Source organism: Podarcis cretensis (genome assembly GCF_951804945.1).
Source record: "Podarcis cretensis genome assembly, chromosome: 2".
Lineage (NCBI taxonomy): Eukaryota > Metazoa > Chordata > Lepidosauria > Squamata > Lacertidae > Podarcis > Podarcis cretensis.
In genome coordinates, this window is record NC_137171.1 from 61,995,097 (window position 1) to 62,019,185 (window position 24,089).

General features: G+C 42.3%; 1 protein-coding gene and 1 long non-coding RNA gene across 4 annotated transcripts in view; one reads left to right on the forward strand and one right to left on the reverse strand.

The window, feature by feature from the left end:
• Positions 1-1,089: 1,089 nt before the first annotated feature.
• Positions 1,090-11,707, reverse strand: LOC307210550. The gene is made up of 2 exons (XR_013836059.1): positions 10,827-11,707; positions 1,090-1,297 (listed from the first exon to the last, which is right to left on the reverse strand). It is a non-coding gene; the product is annotated as an uncharacterized lncRNA (long non-coding RNA).
• A 26-nt stretch (positions 11,708-11,733) lies between these two features.
• Positions 11,734-24,089, forward strand: part of CNOT6 (CCR4-NOT transcription complex subunit 6) — a 38,867-nt gene continuing 26,511 nt past the window's right edge. Inside the window, exons 1-2 of one of the 3 annotated variants that reach the window (XM_079966484.1) lie at positions 12,219-12,418; positions 20,768-20,896. The gene's annotated coding sequence lies outside the window, so the exon portion shown is untranslated. Of the gene's footprint in view, positions 11,994-12,218; positions 12,419-20,767; positions 20,897-24,089 lie in introns of those variants that run through there. The other 2 variants (XM_079966485.1, XM_079966483.1) reach the window with 2 other exon arrangements.

Here is a 24,089-nt window from a genome sequence, read left to right on the forward strand (position 1 = left end):
AGTCGTTTTGTCGTGTCCGACTCTTCGTGACCCCATGTACCAGAGCATGCCATGCACTCCTGTTTTCCACTGCCTCCCGCAGTTTGGTCAAACTCATGCTGGTAGCTTCGAGAACACTGTCCAACCATCTCGTTCTCTGTCGTCCCCTTCTCCTTGTGCCCTCCATCTTTCCCAACATCAGGGTCTTTTCCAGGGAGTCTTCTCTTCTCATGAGGTGGCCAAAGTACTGGAGCCTCAGCTTCATGATCTGTCCTTCCAGTGAGCACTCAGGGCTGATTTCCTTAAGGATGGAGAGGTTTGATCTTCTTGCAGTTCATGGGACTCTCAAGAGTCTCCTCCAGCACCATAATTCAAAAGCATCAATTCTTCGGCTATCAGCCTTCTTTATGGTCCAGCTCTCACTTCCATACATCACTACTGGGAAAACCATAGCTTTAACTATATGGACCTTTGTTGGCAAGGTGACGTCTCTGCTTTTTAAGATCCTTCTCTGACACTGGCCCTTTAATTAGTGTATATCTGCTTACTGTCAGCAGGAGGAAACATAGATCTTACTTGGTTACCTGAATTAAGCTGACATGTCATTTCCATATTATTCTTACCATTTCGCATAACAGAAAAAGCAGATCTGTGAACACAGATCATGTAAAGACAGTGCTAGGACTGAGATGCAACCTGCCAGAAATACGTATAGTAGCTCAGACTCAGATTTATTTCCCTGTGGACTGAACAAAATAACTAATTTTTTAAAAGGGGGATCTATGACAAAATGTTGCAAGATGGAGTGCTCCATTTTGGGTTCCAGCCAGCCATGCCCTCTTGCATGATATTCCCTTGCGTTCCATCTCCCACCCAATTCCCCAAGCAGTCAACGCTCTGTAGCCAGGGCATACTCAGTCCTCACTGGGCTGTTTCGGGAGTCTCGCTTTATGCTTCCCCCCATATAGTTTTTTTTCATTATTATTTCTGCATACTCCAAGCCTGCTGACACTACCTTCTGGTCCAAGGTCAGTGCTGTGTGGACTAACATGAGGATTCTCGCTCATCTTTCTCAAAACCTCGGAAATAGAGGGGATGCTGAACGTTCAGTGTTTTACATGACAACTTTAATATGGAAAGCCAAGATGACTCTAATAAGACAGTTGCGCACAACGAAAGGCAAAATGATCTTTTTGAGCAGAAATCAGGCCCTGCTAATTATACTGAGGGACAGACAAAGAACTTTCCAGTCCTAAAAATGCCATACAAATATGCAGAAATGGTTCTGATGTTTGAGTGGTGCTATGTGATTTCTAACCTGCAAGAAGAGAAAGAGAACACTCTATCAAGAAATGGAAATAAACAGGGGAGCAGAAATGTCACAACCATCAAATGATTTCCCAACTCTGCTTTTGTAACTATAAAGTGATTTCAATAGATAAGAGCTGACATGTAACCATTTTCAGTATTGTATTTAGCAATAATGCTGTGATTTTTAATTAATCTGTTCAGGGCAATATTTTTCCAAATGATGGATGATTAATAATATGCATTTGTAAAATGTTGTTGTTTTAAAAACTGTTCCATACAATTTTGAAAGTTACTGAGTAACTGCTGGATCGTCAGGCCTACAATACCTGCATTTGAGAGGCAGGAAAGAGGTATACTTAGTGAGAGTTTGTTTAAATTAAAGAGCAGTCCTCTTGAATCAGAAACGGCACTGACTGGAAACATACCATAAAAGACATCTCTGATGGAATAAGCTTCAGAGCACTTTGGTGCACAATTCTAAGCATGCAGAGTCAGAATTAAATGCCACTGAGTGCAATGGTGCTCTCCCCCCCCCCCCCAGGTAAATGAGAACAGGATGGCTCCTGAAGCAGATCTGCCCCAACACCTCTAGCGCTTTAGCTACTGATGTACTGCAAGTGCTGCATATTTATATGACCCACTCTGTCTACCTTGAGGGTTCTTTTCTGCAAAGCAATCTCATACCACAGTGGTGGTATGAAATGCAACAGTACTGGCAGTACTAGATGTTCCGAATCAGTGTTCAGTCACTTGAAAATCATGCATCCAATGCTGTTTGTTTATTGTTTGTTGTGTTTCAGCCATCATGGTCATAACACCCTATACAGTGGTACCTCAGGTTACAGACGCTTCAGGTTACAGACTCCGCTAACCCAGAAATAGTACCTCGGGTTAAGAACTTTGCTTCAGGATGAGAACAGAAATCATGCAGCAGCAGCAGGAGGCCCCATTAGCTAAACTGGTGCTTCAGGTTAAGAACAGTTTCAGGTTAAGAACGGATCTCCGGAACGAATTAAGTTCTTAACATGAGGTACCACTGTACATAGACAGAACTTTAAAACACATTATGGCATCCACTTCTGAAATCAGGAAGTTTGCTTTCCACATTTAATAAAAATGAGGATGCCTTATTTGTATTCTGGTGTCCAAGTTTTTCAAAGCACCTGTCCCACATTTCTGTGCACTAAGTAGATTAAATAATAATAATAATAATAATAATAATAATAATAATTAGAAGTCAGGATATCGAAGGATTCTGGCTAAAAACATGGTGTGGCACAAGATGTGGCAAAGCCCTAGGGGGAAATGATTTTACTGAGGAATAGGTTACCATCTACCACCCGCAAGCAATTTATTTTATACACTATAAGCTGCAATCCAAGTGTAGACACAGAGTGTTGTATAATAAGCACAATGCAGAAATAGGTGATTCAGTTTAAGTCGCCTAGCAAGAAGGAAACTGAAGCTTAATCTAGACATGACAGAGATGTTGACGGTAAATCAGGACCCAAAAGTTAGGAGAGTGAGACTTAATTGTGCTGCTCCCCTGGAAGATCTCTAGGCTGGGAGTGGTTTTTGACCCTGCTTTACTTTACTGCATGTTTGGGGAATCTTTGGCCCTCCAGATGTTGCTGAACTACAACTCTCTTGATCCCTGGTCATTGGCTGTGTTTGCTAGGCCTGATGGGGTTCAGTAACATCCGGAAGACCAAAGGTTCCCCACACCTGCTCTACTGCTTAATGAAGAGAACTGAGCAATGGCTAGGAGTGCCTTTTTAAACTCTGGCTGCTGGAAGGCTAACCGTAGCCCCTCCTGTGCAACAAATACAAGGCCTGTCACTGCCTTAGTAACTTCCCATTTAATTACAGTACATCCTGAAATGTGTTCTGCAAAGGCAGAATTTGGCGGCTTACCGTCCAAGAAGGAACGAGACACTTCCCTGTAATAAAATGGCATGTTAGTGGCTACTAGTCATGATGGTTGTGTCCTACTGACAACCAGAGGCAGTAGACCTCTAAATGCCAGTTACTGGGAATCACAAGTAGGATGAATGTTCTTGTGTTCAAGTCCTGCTATAGACATCTGGTTGGCCATGGTGAGCGCAGGATGCTGAACTAGAAGGGACTTTGGTAAGATGCAGCAGGCTCTTCTTAATTTCTTATGAACCACAGGGAACATTCACTTCCAGTTTTAGCCTCAAGTACATTGGGTGACTGTCTGCTTTCCAGTTCAAGGTGTCAGTGCTTTAGTTTCAAAGGTCTGGATTTAGAAACCTGTAGAGAACTTCATGGCCCATGCATAACACTGTGCTCTCAACATAGTCTTTGCAGGTCCTTTTCTTTCCTTCAAAATGGGGACAGTGGATCCTCCCCAAAGTCAGTAAAATAGGGTGGGCAACAGATGCAGATGACAGGGAACCACCACCGTCCCCCTTCTTATCACTTTTAAGCCCCTCTCCACCTGGAGTACATTCTCAATTGTCAGAAGTGACCAAGAGTTGCTACTTACTGTTCTAAAATAAACCTCAAGAATTTGAGTTGCCTATTATGGCCATGAAATAAGAATATGATATTGATAAGATAGCCAGCATTCAGCACTGATTGACAACTGGCCAGACCACCACAAGCAAACAAAATCACCTGTAAGCAGTCACCTGCTAAGACTGGGGTGGGGAACCCCTGGCCATTTCATGAGGCCCTCGGGATCCCCTCCTGCCTATCAGCTGTTCTGCAGTGAGCAGCTGAGTGGGAAACGGCTTTGATGCTGTGCAAATTGTGCAACTGCAGCTCCTTTCTCTGCAAGGATCTGCTGCAAGATGAAAGTAGAGGGGGAAATGTCTCAGAAGGAAGACAGACATCTGATCCTTCCAAATGTGCAAAAAAAGAGAGCCCCTGCATTTTGCATCTGCGTGCATGTCATTTTTGGGAGGGAATTGTATTTTGAAGTTTGAGGCTTTGAATAGCTGTCAGGCAGGGCCTGCAGTTCAGCTGTGCATTGATGTTATCTGCATTCCTCTGCTAGGATTACTGAGCTCTTCTTACCTTTGGAATAGTCAGGCCAATAAAGGGTGTAGGAGTGCTGTTGTTTAAATGAACTTTGTTTTTTTAAAATGTTTATAGGGAAAATGGAATGTAAAATTCAAGTGGAGTTACTAAGACTTAAACATATGCCTTTGTTTCCATGGCTAATAGTTTTTTTTCTGTGTATACTGTATGTGTTAAGTATGTGTGACTATGTGTGGCTCTGGAATGCAGTCCCCAAAAGCTGTCTATCATGGTAGCATGTGCCTCCACCCAGAAAACATTCCCAATCATTGTGCTAATGCTTACACATTAAAGGCACAACTACAGTAGCTGGCTGAAAGATTTGCAATGCTGCCCAAATAGGCAGCTGATATAATTAGGTCTTGTAAAGCGGTGCTGCTTGATGCATTAAGCGATAAGACCTACTACAGAAAACCTTAGCCCAGCCACAGTGGGGAAGAAGCAAAAAGGATCCATCCCTGCTACAACAAGGATTGCTGAATTTATTATGAAACTCTGATTTTATAGAATTGGCTTTTGGGTTTTCCTTCTGGAACAAGAGATACTCAACTCCTTTTACTTTTACAGTCATTACTCTGTAGCCTTTAGTAAAACCATGTTGTCTCAGAGAGTCTGCTTGAAATGTTTTTACAGTTCTGCATGGCTGCATTGAAGCTGCCAGTTTAAACAGCTATAAAAATCCAGCAATACATGTTCAGTTAATGGAAGATATTTTAAGGTTGAGTCCCTGAAAAGGACTATTAACTTTATCAATGAGCCAATAGGCAGAAACACACCTATAGCAGAACAGAATACAATAAGCAGGACAAAACTGTGGCTCAGATGATGCCATGACATCTAGACTTTCTTTGATTCTGCAGAGCACCACATCCAAGAGTGTTTCCTGAGCCAGAATCATAAGGCAACATTTCTGTGCCAACCCCATTGTAGCAGCCTGCAGTTACTGCTCATTTCTTTAAAACACACTCACCCACGGGACACCACTGATTTAGGTGTGATGAAAGACGCCTAAAACACTTTTAGGAATCAGGCTGAAAGGCTTAGTCAGTCATTGCAGAATAGTATCATTTTCATTCAGTTAATCATTGCTGAACTAATAGTTAAATTAGGGGGTGCTTATCCAAAGAAGCAAGAGCTCCCGATTAAGCAATAATCTAGAGCAGGGACATCCAACTCCCAAGAGACTGTGATCTACTTCCGGGGGACGGGCAGTGATCTAGCCATTTTGGGGGTGGGGTTCAGAGTTGCTAAGTTTTTTTTAGGGGGCAGCTCAAAGTTGTTGAGCTTTCTTTTTTTTAGGGTAGAAAATCAAAGTTGTTGAGGTTTTTTGGACAGCAAGTGTGAAGAACTGCAATAAATCGCTCACTAAAAACACAGTTGTGAACAGGGGAACGCAGCGCTACAGCAGACAACAAAGGAACACCCATTAAACGTGACGCAGGGAAAGACAGATGGGGGCAGAGACATGATTCTAAACAATGCGAGCAGAAAGGATCCTGCAATTGACCAAGGTCATCTGGGGATCGACCTGTCGATCGCGGTCGACCAGTTAGACACCCCTGTTCTAGAGCATATTGTAGGTTGAGGGGCCTGTGGCTGCGACAGGGATAAATTTACAACATTCCTATAGTTTATTCTGTTAACAGTGTAGGTTAGATGTGGGGCTGAGGTTGATTTGGATTTTCAGCCAAAAATCTTCCTGATAAAATGTACAGTGGAACCTCGGGTTGTGAACGTGATCTGTGTGGGAGGCACGTTCAACCCGCAGTGCTGCATCTGCACATGTGTGGGTTGCGATTTGGCGCTTCTGCGCAAAGCATGATTTTTGTGATTCTGCGCGAGCGCCAGAACTTGGAAGTAACCTGTTCCGGTACTTCCAGGTTTGGCGTGGTGCGCAACCCAAAATCATGTAACCTGAAGTGTCTGTAACCCAAGGTACCACTGTACTGTACCTCGGGTTAGACTTGGAAAGGTCAATCTACTTAAATTATTTTCTTAGACTTCCTCCCAATCTAAATCCAGCATTCAAATGCAGGAAGAAGCTTTGTGCTCCATGAACATACTTGCATCTTCTCTGCATGTTTCTGGCTGCTCATGCTTCTGGCCCATCACAGCTATGCTAAAATTCTGGATTTCTGCAAGTCATCCATAGAATCACTTTCATCTCAGGAAAGAAGTGTCTCTTTAAGTTTACCGTTTATTTTATATTTTGAATGATTTACAGAGCTGTTTTTTTATTGATAATTTAAATGTTTTATTCACATATTAAAAACACACACATTAGAGCAGGTTATAATTAGGTAGCATACACATTTTATGAAATAAATAGAAGAACCCAGAAGCTCCATTTATAGATAATGGGGTGAGCTGACTTAGAATATTTTCCTATATGCTGTCGCCTTCAACAGTCCATAAATCCTGGAAGCTGTCCTTCTCAGGCTAACTTGCGGGGGGGGGGGTTAATCTCATACCTTCTCTGTTAATATTTCTGTGTACTGAAGGAGACCCTCAGGTATGTAGAACCACTACTGTATTTTTATAATACCCTGTTTTGCTTAAGAACAGATGCTTGACCAACAGAGTTTACCATTAGAAAGAATAAGACAAGTGCTCCTGTTCTGGGTGCCAGAACTTCTACAGTACCGCATACTGGAAGTTGAAAGGGACACAAATAGGGCAACTAATTTCTTCACGCTGTCACCACTACCCTGTTCCTGTTTTCTTTTTACTGACAAGCAATCTTTCATGCAGATGCCTCCCTCTTGTTTCTTAGTGGCCTTGTTTTGGCTCTAATCCTGGTGGGAGGGCCCAATGATTATCTTCCTTGTATTCTGTAGCTGACAACAACTTTTACTATAGAATCTCTGAATTTTCATATCCCAATAAACACTGTTTTCAAGTTCTATTACAAGTGCAAGACAAGTCTAAGCATGTTTAACTGGAAGTGTACTTTACTGAATTCAACAGGAATTACGCCCTTGTAATTGTGCTTAGAACTACCTTTTTTTAAAAAAAACCTACAGTTTTGAAGTGTATTGTTGTGATTGGAGCACAACATTCTGAGGTTAGATAAACTTTTGGTAAAATGTTCATTTTTTTCCAGGTTAACATTTAGAGTGATACATTGGGATGGGGGGGGGGGGGAGTAGATGCATAATACTGAGCAACATGATCAGACTTAACACAGTACAGTTGCTGGGTAAGACATACTAAATGAAAGAACCCCACATTACATTCTTAGATCCCATTAAACATCCAGACGAGAAAGCTAATCCTGTCACTAACCATCTGCTCAAAATGCCTTCTTAGGGTATTGATGACAGCTATATGCAGCAAAACAAATTCAAGTGTATGAATGAGCAAAGGTATACTTGGCATGCTTGCATTACACTATCTGCAACACACACCATCCCCAACATGCCTTTGTGCTGCTTCTTAATGCACAGGGTTCCAGCTAGAGAATGCTTTATTGAAGTAAAACCACTTTCCAAACTGAATAAAATGTATAACCTGTAAGATGTTAAATAAACCTATTTGTGGGATTGCAGATTCATGCTGAGCCCTCTATGTACAACTATTTCCTTGGAAAATGTAAAGAATAAAGTCATTGGAAGCTCTGATAATATTGTATTTGTTTTATGCATCAAGGAGTTCAAAAAGGTTTCACTAAAATGGCTGAGTCTCATATGTAAACAAAAGTAAGTGAGCTGCTCGGAAATACTTAAAAAAAATATCTTTTTTTATTGGAGACTGATTACCATTTGGGATAGAGCCCAATAACTAGCTTATGAAAGAACATTCTATAAGCTAGCATGATCCACATCCCAAATGGTATTCCAATCCACAGTAAAATCTGAACTTCTTTTCCAAAATATTTCCATTTCTTCTTCTATAGCTGTTCTGCTTTGAATAATGTTCAGGACTAATCCCTGAACATTTACAACAATTAAATTGTTAATAATTGATTTCATATGTCATGTGTTTGGCTTTAAAATAGCTCAGCTAAATGAATAACTGAACATGCAATGACTATTAACATCAAACTTCTCTCTTCTGTATTATAATGTTAATTTTTATATTTCACCAGTCAAGTGACTGATTCTAACTTTAAAATATCCTAATCTGGATGGTGTGAAGAATATGTTAAAGTTTCTGGGGTTGGTCACTTTACATTGGGGAATCCCATCTGCTCCCAATAAAACTGTTCAAAGCTTGTCCTCTGATAACTCTACTATATATGACCTCACACTCTCCAAGAGTTCCTATACTTCGAAATCCCTACCTTGTATCTTAACCAAATACAGTGGTACCTCGGGTTAAGAACTTAATTCGTTCTGGAGGTCTGTTCTTAACCTGAAACTGTTCTTAACCTGAAGCACCACTTTAGCTAACGTGGCCTCCCACTGCCACCGTGCGATTTCTGTTCTCATCCTGAAGCAAAGTTCTTAACCCGAGGTACTATTTTTGGGTTAGCGGAGTCTGTAACCTGAAGCGTATGTAACCCGAGGTACCACTGTAGTATTTTTCCCATTAGTGCCACTCCTCAAACCATGCAGAGACCTTCAAACCTTGCACTCACCACCCAGATACCCCTACCACACAACTTGATTAATTCCTTCTTTCAGATCTTCAACAAATACCGTATTTTTCCCTCTATAACACGCAGATTTTTTCTCCTAAAAAGGAAGGAGAAATGTCTGTGCGTGTTATTGAGCGAATGTGTGGTCCCTGGAGCCAAATAGTGCAAGGGGAGGCAAAAAAAGCAGGCAAAAATCAAATCGCGCGTCTCCTAGAAGGGAAACCTGAAAAGAGGAAGCAGCTGCTTTCCGGCATTCTGCCTCAGGGTCTTACTGCCCACCCACCTCTGTTTCCTTGCTGTGTTTGCTCAAACGGAACAAAGAGCAGGGAAAGCCCCTCCCCTCCAGGCAAGCGGAGGGGAAAGCAGAGTGTGTCCGTGCTGCTGAAAACATGCAGAAGGGAGAGAGAGAGAGAGAGAGAGCTGGCTGGCTTGGGTGGGTAGGTGAGGGAAAACTTTTGCCTTCCTTTCCTCCCTATACCCCTCTCCTGCATTCTTAGCCAGCTGCTTCTCTGCACACCCCTCTCCTGCTCCTTGTCCCTTCTGTGTTTTTCCTTCCCTCCCCACTTAAAATGTGGTTAAAAAGCATGGATCCACATGGATCCTCAGGATCTTTGCATTGGGTCAGCCCAAATTCACCATCAGATCACATAGCATGTCCATGGCTACAGCCTGCCCCCCAAAAATCACGCACCCACTGTTGCCTGGGGCTGCAATGGTGCAAAAACGTGGTTAAAAAGCATGGATCTACATGGATCCTCAGGATCTTTGCATTCAGTCATCCCAAATTCACCATCAGATCACATAGCATGTCCATGGTTACAGCCTGCCCCCAAAAAACCACGCACCCACTGTTGCCTGGGGCTGCAATGGTGCAAAAACGTGGTTAAAAAGCATGGATCTACATGGATCCTCAGGATCTTTGCATTCAGTCATCCCAAATTCACCATCAGATCACATAGCATGTCCATGGTTACAGCCTGCCACCCAAAAATCACGCACCCACTGTTGCCTGGGGATGCAATGGTGCAAAAACGTGGTTACAAAACATGGATCCACATGGATCCTCAGGATCTTTGCATTGGGTCAGCCCAAATTCACCATCAGAGCACATAGCATGTCCATGGCTACAGCCTGCCCCCCAAAAATCACGCACCCACTGTTGCCTGGGGCTGCAATGGTGCAAAAACGTGGTTACAAAGCATGGATCCACAGGGATTCTCAGGATTTTTGCATTGGGTCAGCCCAAATTCACCATCAGATCACATGTCTGTGGCCACAGCATGAAGCACAAAAATGATACATCCACTGTTTCATTCAGAATGTTTTTTCCCTTGTTTTCCTCCTCTAAAAACGATGTGCGTGTTATGGTCAGGTGCGTGTTATAGAGCGAAAAATACGGTAATCTGTACCAAATTCCTGTTTTCTGCAACCTTACCCAAACCAATCCACTCCCTCAATTTCCCTCTCCAGTTTACACCAAAGCCCATTAACAAAGTATTTCACGTTAGATCCTACGCATATCTTACCAATAATTAACGATCTTGTACTAATGGGATTGTTGTGGACCCAGCAGCTTTTTGAAATAGTTATTAAACTTTTTTAAAAAGCAAACTTGAGCCACTTAATATTCCAATGTACCATATTTTCAATGGTTAAGATCAGCTGTTCTTTGATTCCATTTCCTTTAAAAAAAATTTTTTTCAAAGTTACCGTTTACTCAAATTGTCAGAGGTCCAATTTATCCCTACTGAAAAGATGAGAAAGTGAAACTATCAAATCACCTAAGATGACTGCAGTCTGTTCCAGCAACTTCTCAAAATGAGGTATGGAAAAATTCATTTTTGCCTGTATCATAAATTTCTTACACCACTTTTAAAGCAACTGAATGTGGGGTTTTTGCACATTTATTTACCATGAGTGTGGTATTTCATTTAGGCTTTTTCTTTGTTTCTGTCTTGTTCACTTTTGTTAGCAGCCCATCATCTAGGCATCACGTTTTCTCTTCCTGGTAGCCCAGCGAAGAATTTGTTAACACTGTGAGGTCCAACAAAGATCATAGCTATCAGAATTTCACCCTGAAAAAAGTAAACATAGAGTACAGGAGACTCTCAGCTTCAGAAAATCACCTTCCAAGTTGTGGAGGGAGAGCAGAACAATGACAGGGGTGAAACTAGTAGCCTCAGCCTCATAGCTCCCCCACCAGCAATATGTTTCCTAAATTTAAGGCTTGGTTAGGCTTGCCATGTGAGACATTTTAAACAAGGGCAAGTATCTTCTCAACAACCCTTTTGAATGGTAATCTTCAGAGATAAAGATCAACCTTTCAATATAAGAACTGAGAACCAGGGGGAAGAAGTTAGTATTTATTAACCAATATGAAGTAAAGGCCTCAATTTTGGGTTTGTGACATTACAAGCCGTCAACTTTTTACCGCATCAACACAACCAGAACAACAGAATCGGGTAGCACCGTTGAGTCCAACCAATTTATGATAGCATCATCTTTTGGCTGCCACCCTGGAATTCCAAACAGGAGGTTACCGCTTTTCTGTCTCACCACGGAGGGCTGACCTGCGCGCCTTTGGAGCAGGAATTCAACAGATGGGTCCGCAGTGGCGGGATAATCATAATCAAACCGATACTGGCTGCACGTCGTTAATGCCCCAATCGCTCGCATGCACGCACTGCACAATTAAGACGGCGCTGTTAATCCTTGCCCAGAAGGTGGCAGGCATCCCGAGCCCCTTCGCTTTTGCCCTTCAACCCTCCCGCCATTCACTCCACTTCGACCCCTTCCTACCTCCGGGTACCCCGAGCCTGACTGCGCGCAACCCCCCAACCCCCCAACTTCAGCAACGCTCCCTTCCATGGACGGTTTTGCAGGCCGCTCCTACTCCGAGGCAAGTCCCAGCGACTTCCTTCCGAGAAAGTGCACTTCTTGCAGCCGGGTCCCAGGCACAAGCTGGGCGGGCGAAACCCCGACGGATGCCGGCCTGAGGCGCGCCTAACTCTGCCCCGCCGCAGGGTCGAGGCCTAGCCCTCCTCCAACTGCCCTGCTCCCCGTGCCCGTTTCCTCCGAGGTAAGTGGGTCCAGTGGAGCTGCCTCCCGCCGCGCGCGGACTGGGCGCCCCGGCCGCCCCTCTCCGCCTGCGCTCGCTCCTCGGCCGGGCCAGCGGAGCACCGCCCGCCCAGCGCCCGCCACCCAATCGCGCGTCCTGGCGGCGGGAGGAGGGGGCGGCCTCGGCGCCCGGAGCCTGTGAGCCGAGGCGATGTGGGCCGGGCCTAAGCGCTGCCTCTGCCGTCGTTGCTGCCGCTGCTGCTGCTGCCGCCGCCGCCGCCGCCATGATGCTTGTTTGCTTTCAATGAGTGTGAGAAGGAGGCGGAGGAGGAAGAGAAGGAGGAGGAGAAGGAGGAGGCGGGGGGAGCCCGTTCTCCCGTCCGGCCCGCGGCAGGAAACAAAGAGCCAGGCAGAGGCAGCGCAGAGACGGGGATGCTGCAGCTACAGGTACGGGGGCGGCGGCCGCGCCGACAGAAAAGGCGGCGGCGAGGCGGAGGAAGAGGGAGCGGGGGTCGAGGCGGCTCTTCCTCAACCGCCCCCCCACCCCGTCGAATGAATCTATGGGGCGGGGGTGGCGGCAGCGGCGACCACGGCCTGAGGAAAGCAGGTTTCTGACGGGAGGGGGGCGGTTAGAAGTGCCCCGGGTAATCATAATGGGGGCGCGCGGGGGGGGGGGGCGAAGGATTATTTTGGTGGGAGGCGCGGCGGCGCATTCGAGGTCCTGTGGGACGCGGAGAGAGATGGCTGACTTTCTGGGGTGGGTGGGGAGGGGGGTCGAGGAGATGTTTGTGGGTCGGTTTGTCGGGGGTGGGTCGTGTTGACAAGGTTAACGGGGGGGGGCTGCTTACCAGAGAGGGGGAGCGGGGGTTGTGTTGGGGTCCTGTGAGGTTTGGGGGGTGGTTTGTCGGTGTTACTATTTTTATAATAATCCAGCCGGGGAGGGGAAGGGGAACGCGGCTCCTCTTCGGGGAAGGGGCGCGGAGGGAGACGGGCGGTATAAATACGAAGCGGGGTCTCCGGGCCCTGCGCCTCCGGAGTGCGTGAAATGCATGGCTGGACGAGGACGGGGCGGGTGGGGGTGGTGGTTGGGCGAGGGCTTTTGAAGGGAGCGTGTTGTGCGGGGGGGGGGCGCCGGGGTAGCAAATAAAACTGCTTGTGTACGAGGCGGGTGAGGCGAGCGGCCTATTGCGCTGAAGAGAGTAGTGGTGGCGGCGGCGGCGTTTTGAAACAAAACAAAACAAAAATTACTGGCGTGTGTGGTGGTGCTTTGGAGCTGGCACAGTTGATTTGGAGGGCATTATTGCTCTTCAGAAAACAAAAGGAGCCCTGTTGGGGTTGGCAGGGAGGAGGAGTTCTCCCGAGGAGAAAAAGTTTTCGGTCTGGGAAAGTAGAGACGGGGGTTGGTGTTTTGCACTTGGAAGGGGCGCCTGAGCCTTCCTGGAAGCTGTGGGAAGGTTCTGGAGGAAGTGACGTGCTCAGTGCCTGTTGACAAGAGCTGTGGGGTTGTGGGGGTAAGGGGGGCAGGGCTCCTTTTCTTGAAGTGTCTAATAAGTGTGTTAGAATTCTGGTTTGTGGGGTTGGCGTGGCTCTATACAAATGCACCAAACTGCTATTTTTATTTTTATTTTTGCACTTGAAAGCAACTAAGATAAAAGTACAGGTGTAGTGGGGCTGAAGCTGGTTTAATAAAAACTGAAAGTGTAAACACTTCTGGAAATAAGCAGGAAGAAAGGGAAGCTTGCATTGCACAGCTGTTTTTCTTCTCCACACCTCCACAACCTCTTAAAATTAATTTAAATAGAACTGGCAGGTGTAAATTTTAAAACTATAGATCCATATTTGCCGTGGATAAATAAGCCTGGTTCTTGGGAACAAAACCTGCACTTTGGGATAAATTTAAGCTTGGTTGCATTACCCTAGTAGCTGAAAGGGCTAGGTTGCAATAAGGAGGCCACAATAGACAGCCTGTGTCTGAAATAGAAAGGAAAGAGCTTTAGCAGGAATGATTGACAGCTGTGCTGTCCAATGTAATGAGCTGGGGGCAGGAATACTGTTTATATGCAGGTAGGTTGGCTGGGCCTCAGTCTGTAGAACACACACATATACAGTGGTACTTCAGTTTACAAATAGTCCTGTTTACAAACTATTTGGTTTACGAACTCTGCAAAACCGGAAGTAGTGTTCTGGTTTGTAAACTTTACCTCGGTTTACGAACAGAAGCTGAACGGTGGAAGGGCACCAGCGGTAGGAGGCCTCATTAGCAAAAGCACACTTCGGTTTAAGAATGGATTCGGTTTAAGAACAGACTTCCGGAAAGGGTTAAGTTAGTAAACCGAGGTACCACTGTAAACAGGATTAGAATGCAGATCTCTTGGGGTTACCTACAACAGCAAGTTTGTTCTATATGTTTTTGTGTAGATGGGGTATCTAATGAAGTGCTGTTTTAGGCCGCTAAGAAAGCAAAACTTCAGCAGGCTGTTCCTTATAAGGGTGAGATTCTAAGGGGTAGTATACAATTGTGAATTTGATCCAAAATATATGGTAGGAAATATATTTTTATGTACAGGTTGCTTGTGAGTTCTGTGTTTTTAGTGGTAGATTTTTATGTTGAATTTTACTTTTGTATTGGTGAAGGGACATAACCCAAAAGTAAAAAATAAAACGATAATTAAAAAATGTAACAACACCTGTTTTGGCTAACCTTCATCTTTTACTAGTTCAATGATCTGGGAGGTTTTAAAATTTATTTAAGGTGAGTTTTTGTTTTGCGTTAAGCCTTTTAAATATCTGTAGTAAAAGACAAGGATTTTTAGGAAAACCTCATAAATTTTCACTATAACTTAAGATAGATAATGGAAATTCCATTATTCTCATATTCTAAAATAGTAAAGATCTAACATTTATATGATTATGTTGTTGAGGTTTCCTGCAGAGATTTTTGAATTGTGCTGTATAAGCAGTTGGGGATTTCTACAGTGTCTGGTATGTCTCAGGGTTATTTTCTTATCTGGATTTTACCATATTGGTAACAGAGACTTAAAATTCAAAAGGATTAAGGAATATTTATGGTAATTATTTGGTATGAATGTGAAGGTTGGCAAGTGTTGACTGGTAATTGTATTGTCTCTTGCATTTCTTTTCATCCTAGAGCAGGTCTCGTAATTGGGGATTTGTCAACATTTCCACTGGGGTAATTTTACAGAATTATCCACCCTGTGTTCTTCCTGCTGGTTCATCTGGACTCTGGAGTGTGCTGCTAGGAATGAAGTCTTCTCTGGGGGTTTATTCACAGTATTGCTGAAATGGAACCATTCACATATGGATTAATGCTTTATTCACTTTTCACTTGAAGCACTTGGATCAGTTCATTTTTCTTTATAAGGGAGATTGCCCTGTGTCATTTTGTAATGAAATCCTAAGTGTAGTCTTGACAAGTTCAGGCTATTTGTGTTTCAGTAATTAAGGAAGAACTTAAATATAAAAATAAATGAAACCACAGTACTGCATGGGCAGGTAATTATTTTTGGTAATGTATATCTTTAGATGTACATATTGGCTTGTGTGGATTAATAAGGTGTATTTTTAGTAAGTATGTTGTAATGCTAGCCCATGCATTTCTCAAATTAGTTTTAAAAACCCACCCAGTGTATGACAGCTTTATTTTAAGAAAGAAGTTGCATTCTTTTGATAGAAAAATGGTCCACCAAAATCCTGTTCTTTGGGTATGGTATATTAAATCTGGCTATTTTGGTATGGAATTTAGATGCAGATTAGTTAAATAACTTGCATCTTAATTTCTGTATAACCCTATGCAGACATTCAAATTGTACATATAATGCATACAGTATCTCCGTTGAACTCTGCTTGCAGGCAAGAGTTGCATCAACTGTGTAAATGTTAGGCGTGAATGGGACTGGGGAGTGGAGATTCTTCCACGTATGGCATTTGAACATTGGCATTTGGCTAAGGTGGCAAAAGCGTATATGGATTAGCTACCAAAAATTACAAGCCTGCACTTTTAAAAAGCTTGTACAAGGGACAGTGGAACATGAATGGAGCACTCCTTCCCTTCTTTGCCAGTCCTTCTTATGAGTTAAAAGCAGGCTAGTGAAACATATTGCAAGCTAGAAGTGAGCGCACTACCTCCTCTGCGTTCATGCTTGGTTTCTATGATGAGTGTGCGGGAAGAGGTGAAGTGGACTTAGTACTGGGATGAAGTGATCCATTCCTCTACAGCTATCCTGCATGGTTACTATGCCAAACATGCAGGAAGGAGCCACATCTCCCATGCATAGATGCTTAGTAGGCTTGTGGCATTGTCACAGATTGCCCTGTCACTTTGCCACCAGCATGTACATAAAACACAAAAGCTCAGAATCCATCTGCTGCTAGCCCACTGTGATAACATGTAGGACATGCAGCATTGTGCTTCACTTCCCATGCATCCAGTATAGAACTGACGCATGCTGGGGATTGCTTTGTCCCTTTGCTACCAGTGTGCTGTGCTTCTACAATAAAGGTGTGGGAGATTTGATTGTTAATTTGTCTTGCAGAAGTGCAGCAGGAAGCATTACTTCTTCCTTCCACCACCAGCTTTCTTGGTTTCTGTGCTGGATGCAGGGGAGGAAGCTTCACCTCCTACACACCAAATATTGAAATGCAGTGGTCTGCCAGAGGAAGGATGAAGCGCTTCATGTCCTAGACAAGGAAGGAGGGGGCTTACTCTCCTCCCCACCCACTATAGAAATGCAATGAGCTGCTGCATGGAATGGGGGAAGGGGGGAGCAAACAGGTTCTCTCCCTTTTGGGCAGTTCATTCACTCCCCTGTGATAAATTCCTTATCACATATGACAACTGGGCAATGAGTTAAAAACAAGGCTATACTAGGTTTACCGTATTTGGTAACTAGCAATTTATCTTACAAGGCTATGAAACTAGTTAACACTGAAGCATTTGAGATGTGCATATGTGTGTTAACATGTAAACATGTCATTTTTCACTTGTGGCAACATTCTAATCTGTACCTAAAATACTTCATGGAACCCTGTTACCTACTTCACACTGAGGTGTGGTGCTAAGAGAAATACTTCAAATGCTCATTAGCAGTGTAGTAGTAAGGTCTTTTTAATATTTTTCACATTTTAACTAGTCCATAATATTTCACTTAACATACAAACTCCTTTCTTATGTAGTTTTTACATGTTGTTGTTGTTTAGTCATTTAGTCGTGTCCGACTCTTCGTGACCCCATGGACCAGAGCACGCCAGGCACTTCTGTCTTCCACTGCCTCCAGCAGTTTGGTCAGACTCATGTTTGTAGCTTCGAGAACATGTTTTTACATGTAGTTACCCTTAAAGCTGAGTAGCCTGTGTGTTAGACAAACCTGTTGTCAGTGCACATATAGTTTAAACTGATTGCTAAGCAGCATTAATTATCCCCCAAAGTCTGTAGCTTAAAAATAAATTTGTGAAGTATAGCCTTGATACATCACGTCCCATGTTTTATTCCCAAAAAAGGACCACTGGTGGTGTATCTGAGAACTGATGGTGTCTCTAAGAATTAACTGACACTGACCTGTCTAAACATAACCTCTGTTTTAGAGGTAGCATGTTAGTTTTGTAAAAACATGTCCTGTTTCATAATTTTTGGGCACATTGTGTTGTGCATTGAAAATCAGATTCCTGTAAGCTTCCCCTAAAATGTGAGGGTTAAAACAAGAACCATGTCAGAATGATATGATCTCTGTACTAATCAGTACAGTTGCATTCAAGTATTTGAGCTAAAAAACTGAAATAGAAGGTGGAGTTCTGTGATTCTTTCATTGAGTGTTTTCCCTGTTTGTTAGGGTAGTAAGGGATGCAGGATCAATATAGTGTAAGGTCATGCAGGTGTTATCTGTGACAGGGTGAAAATTGAGCCTTACTATGCTTATGCAGCATAGGAATTATTTGCCCCTTAGTAAATGGCTAAGTGCAAAGTTCTGTATAATTCATGGCATCAAACCAACAGTCGACAAGGCAGAAGGTAAAAGATCCTAAGTTATTTGAATGTCTCTGAACCTCAAAAAAGGAGAGAGCTTTTAACTCAGCCAAACCAGAATAAATCATGACCACACAAAGCTAATAACTGAAAGGCTTTGTATGCATCTTGGATTTGTCCAGGCTATACCATCACAAAGGGCTGGAAGGTAGTGTGCAGGATGGGAACCCTCTGCTATTTTACTGCAATCTTCTGTAGCAGACTGTGAAGATTAACAGTCTGTTGGTATTAGTGAGGGGGGATTTCCTTCTGTGCAAAGTGGTTTTCCTGTTATAGTGGTCAGCTCTTAAAGTTGTTAAAATCCCCCACCCCCTAATCTTTGACCTAAAATATGCATAGTGGTCCTTGTAGGGTTCCAGCACTATAGAAGCTGTAAGTCTGAGCTTACATGTGCTCTGAGGGGACAAGAGCATGCAGAAGCAGCCATTGTGCTTGGCTGCATTTCCACAAGGTAAGAAAGCAGCACAACACTGTGGTGGCTGCCATTTGCAGGTAAATAGTGACCTGAGCAGTGAGAAAGGGGTTAATAGGCAAGTGTGTTGGGCTGTCAGCTGTTTACCCAACTTGCACAGTTTCTATATTCCCCAGGTAAGTAGCACATTATTTAGGTAATCTATATTGTATTGTCATAATACCTGCAGAAAAATTGCAATGTCTTTATTATGGCATGTATGATATGCCAACATGGACTTTGAAAATTAAAGTTACATTCCTCATGTGAAGAGGCTGTTACAGGATACAGTCATAAAAGTGTGTTGTCAATTGACACTTCCAAATATGTAAGAAACCAAAGCTAAAGAGGAAGTAAAATTAGGTCCAAGGGCTTCTGGTAGCGTAATTACAATGAAAAACGTCTAGATGTTTAGACTATTAAGCTAAATGATGCTAAGTTCTTGATTTTTTGTATAGAGTACATACAAATGTTCATTCATATTCCTTCCTGTCTAGATCTACTGTGTATACTAAATACTAGAAGTAATATCCCCCCCATTGTTTGGGGCTTAAACTACTTTTAGATAAATTATGGTTGGAAGAATGAACAGTATGTTGTAGTGCTCTACTGTGATAGACAGGCTGAACACGACCCATATTGTGCATGCTTGTGATAAAAGTGTGTACCATTGAATTAAAATCCGTATCTTACTCTGTGCAATGATACCTTTCACAGTATGGGGTGGGGATTAATGTCTCTTTGCTTACTTGTAATTTGGATGAGTAACATAGTAGTTTACCCATGAGGCTCATGTTCGAAATGTTTTCACTGCTGAGTAGTATTCATTGGATACTGCTTATAGCTTGCTACAGTTTTTTCTTTCAAAGTTAAGATGGTTTTGAGTTCATAGGGAATGCAGATTTAAGATTCATTCCCTATGCATTTTGAGTGAATACTCATAATAAAAAAGGGAACAGCAATGTCTTACTCTGCCAATTTCCCTCAGATAACCATGCATCCTTACAGTTACAGAGTTCATTTCTGCTTATGCATTACAATTTTCAGACAAGGGAGGGAATATGCAGTGCCAGCATGAGTAGCTACTAACATGCTTATTTCCCAGTATTATTACACAGAAGGTCATCAACTAAAAACAGTTAAGGAGGAAAAAGCCTTTGAGATGGGCAATCCCAGGATGATGATAATATAGCCTAAAAGGAAGGAAACAGTGTTTTTGCAGTGTTCGTTTCAGTATGACTAGTGCAGTGATGATTCTTCTTTTGGAATATTGTTCAGTTTCTTCATTTTTAAGAAGGATGGATTTCAATTAATGATTTCAAAGGAGAGCAGTCTGAAAGATCTGAACAGAATGTTTTGTGTTTGGATGAATAAGAAGGTAAGGGAATGCAGTTGAACCCTGTAATATGCTGCAGATGTGTTAGCAGTGATAGGTCATGACTGATCCATAAAAATCCAGACTTTGTCCCATTACCTTTCTTATTGTGCACACGGTGGTTATGTGTTTTGTCTTAGCTTCAGCTTCAAACTTATGCTTGTGACTGTAAATTAGTCTTCCACCCATAAAATCCCTGTTCCCTTCCTTTTCAGTGTCCTAGCAAGTTTTGAAGCTGAAAATGACAGAAAAGGAACTTCACATTTCTTACTGAAGCCACCTGCTCTTACTTACTTATCATGGACCATCTTGGACTTCCCCCTTTCCTATCCCACTTGCCTGCATCCCACTCATTAATCCTGTTGCCTTTTTCACATTTCTATGAACCACTTCATTTGCGCTGTATCTACTGCTAAGGCCTATGCCTGTGCTGCGGTAATCTTTTATCACTAATGCATCCTTCTCCTTGGAGATGCAATGTCAGTGTGTGTTAAGTAGTTGGATTGCAGGGTTCATTACATTTAACTCTGTATCTGATTAAATAACTGAAAATGAGACCAGAAAAGTGAAGAACTTTGCACCAGCCATAGTGTGTTTTGCTTCTTTTGGAACTAGCTCTGCATAGAGCTTCATCTTTCACAGTTTGAAAATGTGGGAGGCAGTGACCTTGACTTTCAGGTACTTGAGTGTCTCCTTGCATCTTTTTAAAAAACAACAACACTAAGCCTAACTTGCTTCACCAAAATATTGGAAGTACTGTCAAGTTGTCAATAGCAGGTATTACAGATTTTCTGTCTTGATAAGTTAAAACAATGCAAATAAGCTTTTAAGTCTTCCAGTTTTTAGCTTATTTGCTACAATTCCTTTTACCAAAAATAGGAACGTTAGCCTAACTGGATTTCCTCTTCTTTTTCTTAATCTGTTTTGCAGCTCTCCTAGTGGTCAGCCATATGTGGCTTCCAATGTGGATTTGACTGGGAGTACTGCAAATCTGATGGCAGGGAGTACAAAATCCAGAGCAGCGTGAAATTTCCTTATTTTCCTGGCACATTCTTACCGGTAAATATTGTGTAAATTTAGCAGCCTTAAAATAGTCAACTGATAGGGAATTAGACTTCAAGGGGGAAACTCTTGCTTGTTTGATGTAATGCACCACACTATACTTAATAAGTGTACAATAGCCATTGAGATGCTAGGTTTTTGCAAATTAACAAGAATGATGAATATGCATATATCCAGATGTTCTTCTTTCTTATTCAGTTCCAGTATAAGTTAAAATATGGTAATTATGCAAAACATACTTAATAGCATTCGTTCTGGACTAAGTGTTGAATTGATAGGTTTTCCAGTATTGGTATCATGTGAGATTTTGTTTTTGCAGGGAGCTTTTGACTCTTACAGTTCATAGAAAGAAACAGATAAGAGGGGTACTTTGTAGGAGCACCTGGGAATCCATGAAAACCTAATGGATATTAAGCATTAGGCATGTCTGTCCCAATCTGTTGACACCTATTTTTCAAAACTGATGATAGTTGGAGGTTTGCTGAGCTGTTTTGAATGAACTTGCATTTGCAAGGCTGGCTTTATTGCATATGCTTGTTTTGGTTAGGTTAGATTAGATAGTAGTCTGTGGCTACAACGTGGAATTTTGAACTCTGTAATCTAAAATGTGACTTCTGCTGATTCAATATTTTTATCCAAAAGATCTTTTAAAAAAATACTATGAGTTCTTTACAAGCATATTTATTCCTAGAGTTGAAAGGATTTTTCTTCAGAAACATGGTCTGGCAGGGTTGAATTCTGGACTCTTGGTTCACACAAACAGTGATTTATTGGAGGGGGGGACAGGGCAGCAGAAGGGGGGGGGAGATGGGGTTAGAGAAGGAGTGATGACATCATCCTCTGGAGTGCCAGGGTGACAAGACAGTTTCTTTTTGCTCTGGCAAATGAATGAGGTGGTAACAAGGCTTTCAAATATTTTTAAAAAATTGGGATTTCTACTTCATCTTAGTAATTTAAACGGTAGCACTTATTTGAAGTACTTTTTGCATTTATAACTAAACACTAATGAGTGCATTCAGATGACTGAAGACCTTTTCTTAAAGTTCACTTTGTTTAGGAAGTTTAAAACGTCAGAAGTAAGCACCAGTAAGTTCAGTGAAGCTTACTTCCAGGAAACCATGCATAGGGCTGCAGTCATGTTACAAAAAAGTTTACTCCTTATGGTGCCACAGGACTCCTTGAAAGACCAGACTTTCTGTTTTTTTAGTAGTAAAATTTATTTACAGTCAGAACTTGCATCTTCTGATTTTTTTCCTTTGAGGAAGAAAGCTATGAGGGGTGCAGTATGATAGCAGCAAAAACTTCTAAAACAACCTGTCAGGTCTAGAACAGACAAATAGCAATTGTTTTTTGTAATGCAGAAATTAAAACTGTTGCTATGCAAATGCAGGCAGGTAAATAAGGCTGGTAAATAAACAGACAATTTTATTGTGTTTGAGAGATCTCTGAGGATTAAAAATTCTCTTCATTAATAACCCAAAGTTTTAAAGATCAGCAAATTGCAGAAGTTGTTTACTAGAGGCCTGCTTTGAGTATTCAGCTATGACAGGAATTTGCTATCCATAACATATAGTCATGATAAAGTGAAGCTTACTGCACACTTGGTCTGCAAGAATGGGGGCCAGAGGCGATGTAAAGTTTACTGGTCGCCAACTTTCTCTGAACGTTCCTTACGTTTTGTAAATGATCGTCTATAGTCACCCAATAGGTTAAGAAATGAAATAAATGGAGAAAAGGGATTGCTTTTAGCCAGGAAATGAGCTTTCTTGGCTACCTATCTAATTAATTAATAGAAAAATTCTGGCTACCTGCCCAATTAATAGACCAGTCCTCTATAGTGCCTGTAAAGTTCCAGTCTACAAAAATGACAGGTATTGCATTTTTTATACACACAACTTGTTTATATGCATATAACCTTATAAATGTCCCTATTGTCTTCAGGAGAATTGGTTGAAATACATTAGTCCTTTTTAATCATACTTGCAGTATGCATACAGTCTTATAATGTTTGGTGTACAAAGAACAAGGGAATTTTTTCTCTGTTGCCTTGCCTGCTCCCACAGGATTGCAAGTATCTAGTTCAACCCACTTTCCTGTCACAGAACATTGGTTTATAGGCTGTGTGAAATGGCTGTCACTACTTCTGTTTTAGTAGCTAGTGGGGACTTTAAAACCCAAAAGTGAACTCCTTTCTCTTTGGTTTACCCTAGCTCCTGGGGCTGAAGAAATGAAAAATAGAGCTTCATTGTACATTCATAGATAGATTTTCAGCATTATTCAGCTCCCAAGGGAGGGGCATACAACAGTTATGTCACTTTACCTACTAATTTAATTTTGCTTGTATTCGGCAAAACCTGCATCTGAACTGGGTGATGCTGTTCCAACCCCTGTTGGAATGGGACAGAGTGAGAGAACTGTGGGAACTACCAAAAGAGATGCCTAAACTTGAAAAAAGGCACAAATAAATTTTCTTACTCATATTTCACTGACTATCACATTGCTTAATCTTTAACTCTTAGTAGTGTATTCTAGCAGTAAACATGTATGGTAAATTGAACAGTAAAATCTTTTAAAAATGGTTGTGTGTTAAGATTTTGCTATGTACCAAATTGGTTGCAGTCTTAGGCACAAGTGCACATGCTTACAACTCACTGAAGCAATGGATTACAGCCTGTCAGACTCCATTCCAGTTAAATCAATCAGAATGGTCTATATTCTCTTTTCAACTTTTTTTTTTTAACTGCTTGCATCAGTTTTGTTAAATTTTTGCTTGCTTCGGTTTTAGGGAGCTTTCGAATAATGCCAGTATTGTGTGGTATTTTGGCACTGCATTTATAAAATTAATCTTAAAATATGTGACCCTCACCCAGATAACGTGTATCCATGCATGGATTACTGATTGATTTAACTGGAATGGCGTCAGCACAAATTGCACAAAAGCCTGCTTCTTTGTAGGAAAATTGTCCAAATCCAGCACAGTGTAAGATGCCTGCAGAAATGGGTATATCTATCTCTCAGTGTGTGCGCACACATGCAAATGCTATGTCTGTCATGGAGGCCCAGTGGTTGTGTGGCTAGAGCTACTGGTAATGCAGTGGCTCACAAGCGATAGTATCTCTGAAACTTTCCAGTGTAGTCCAAAGCTTCTGGAGGACATCGGATTGGCAATGGCTTTACTTTGGAATGCAAA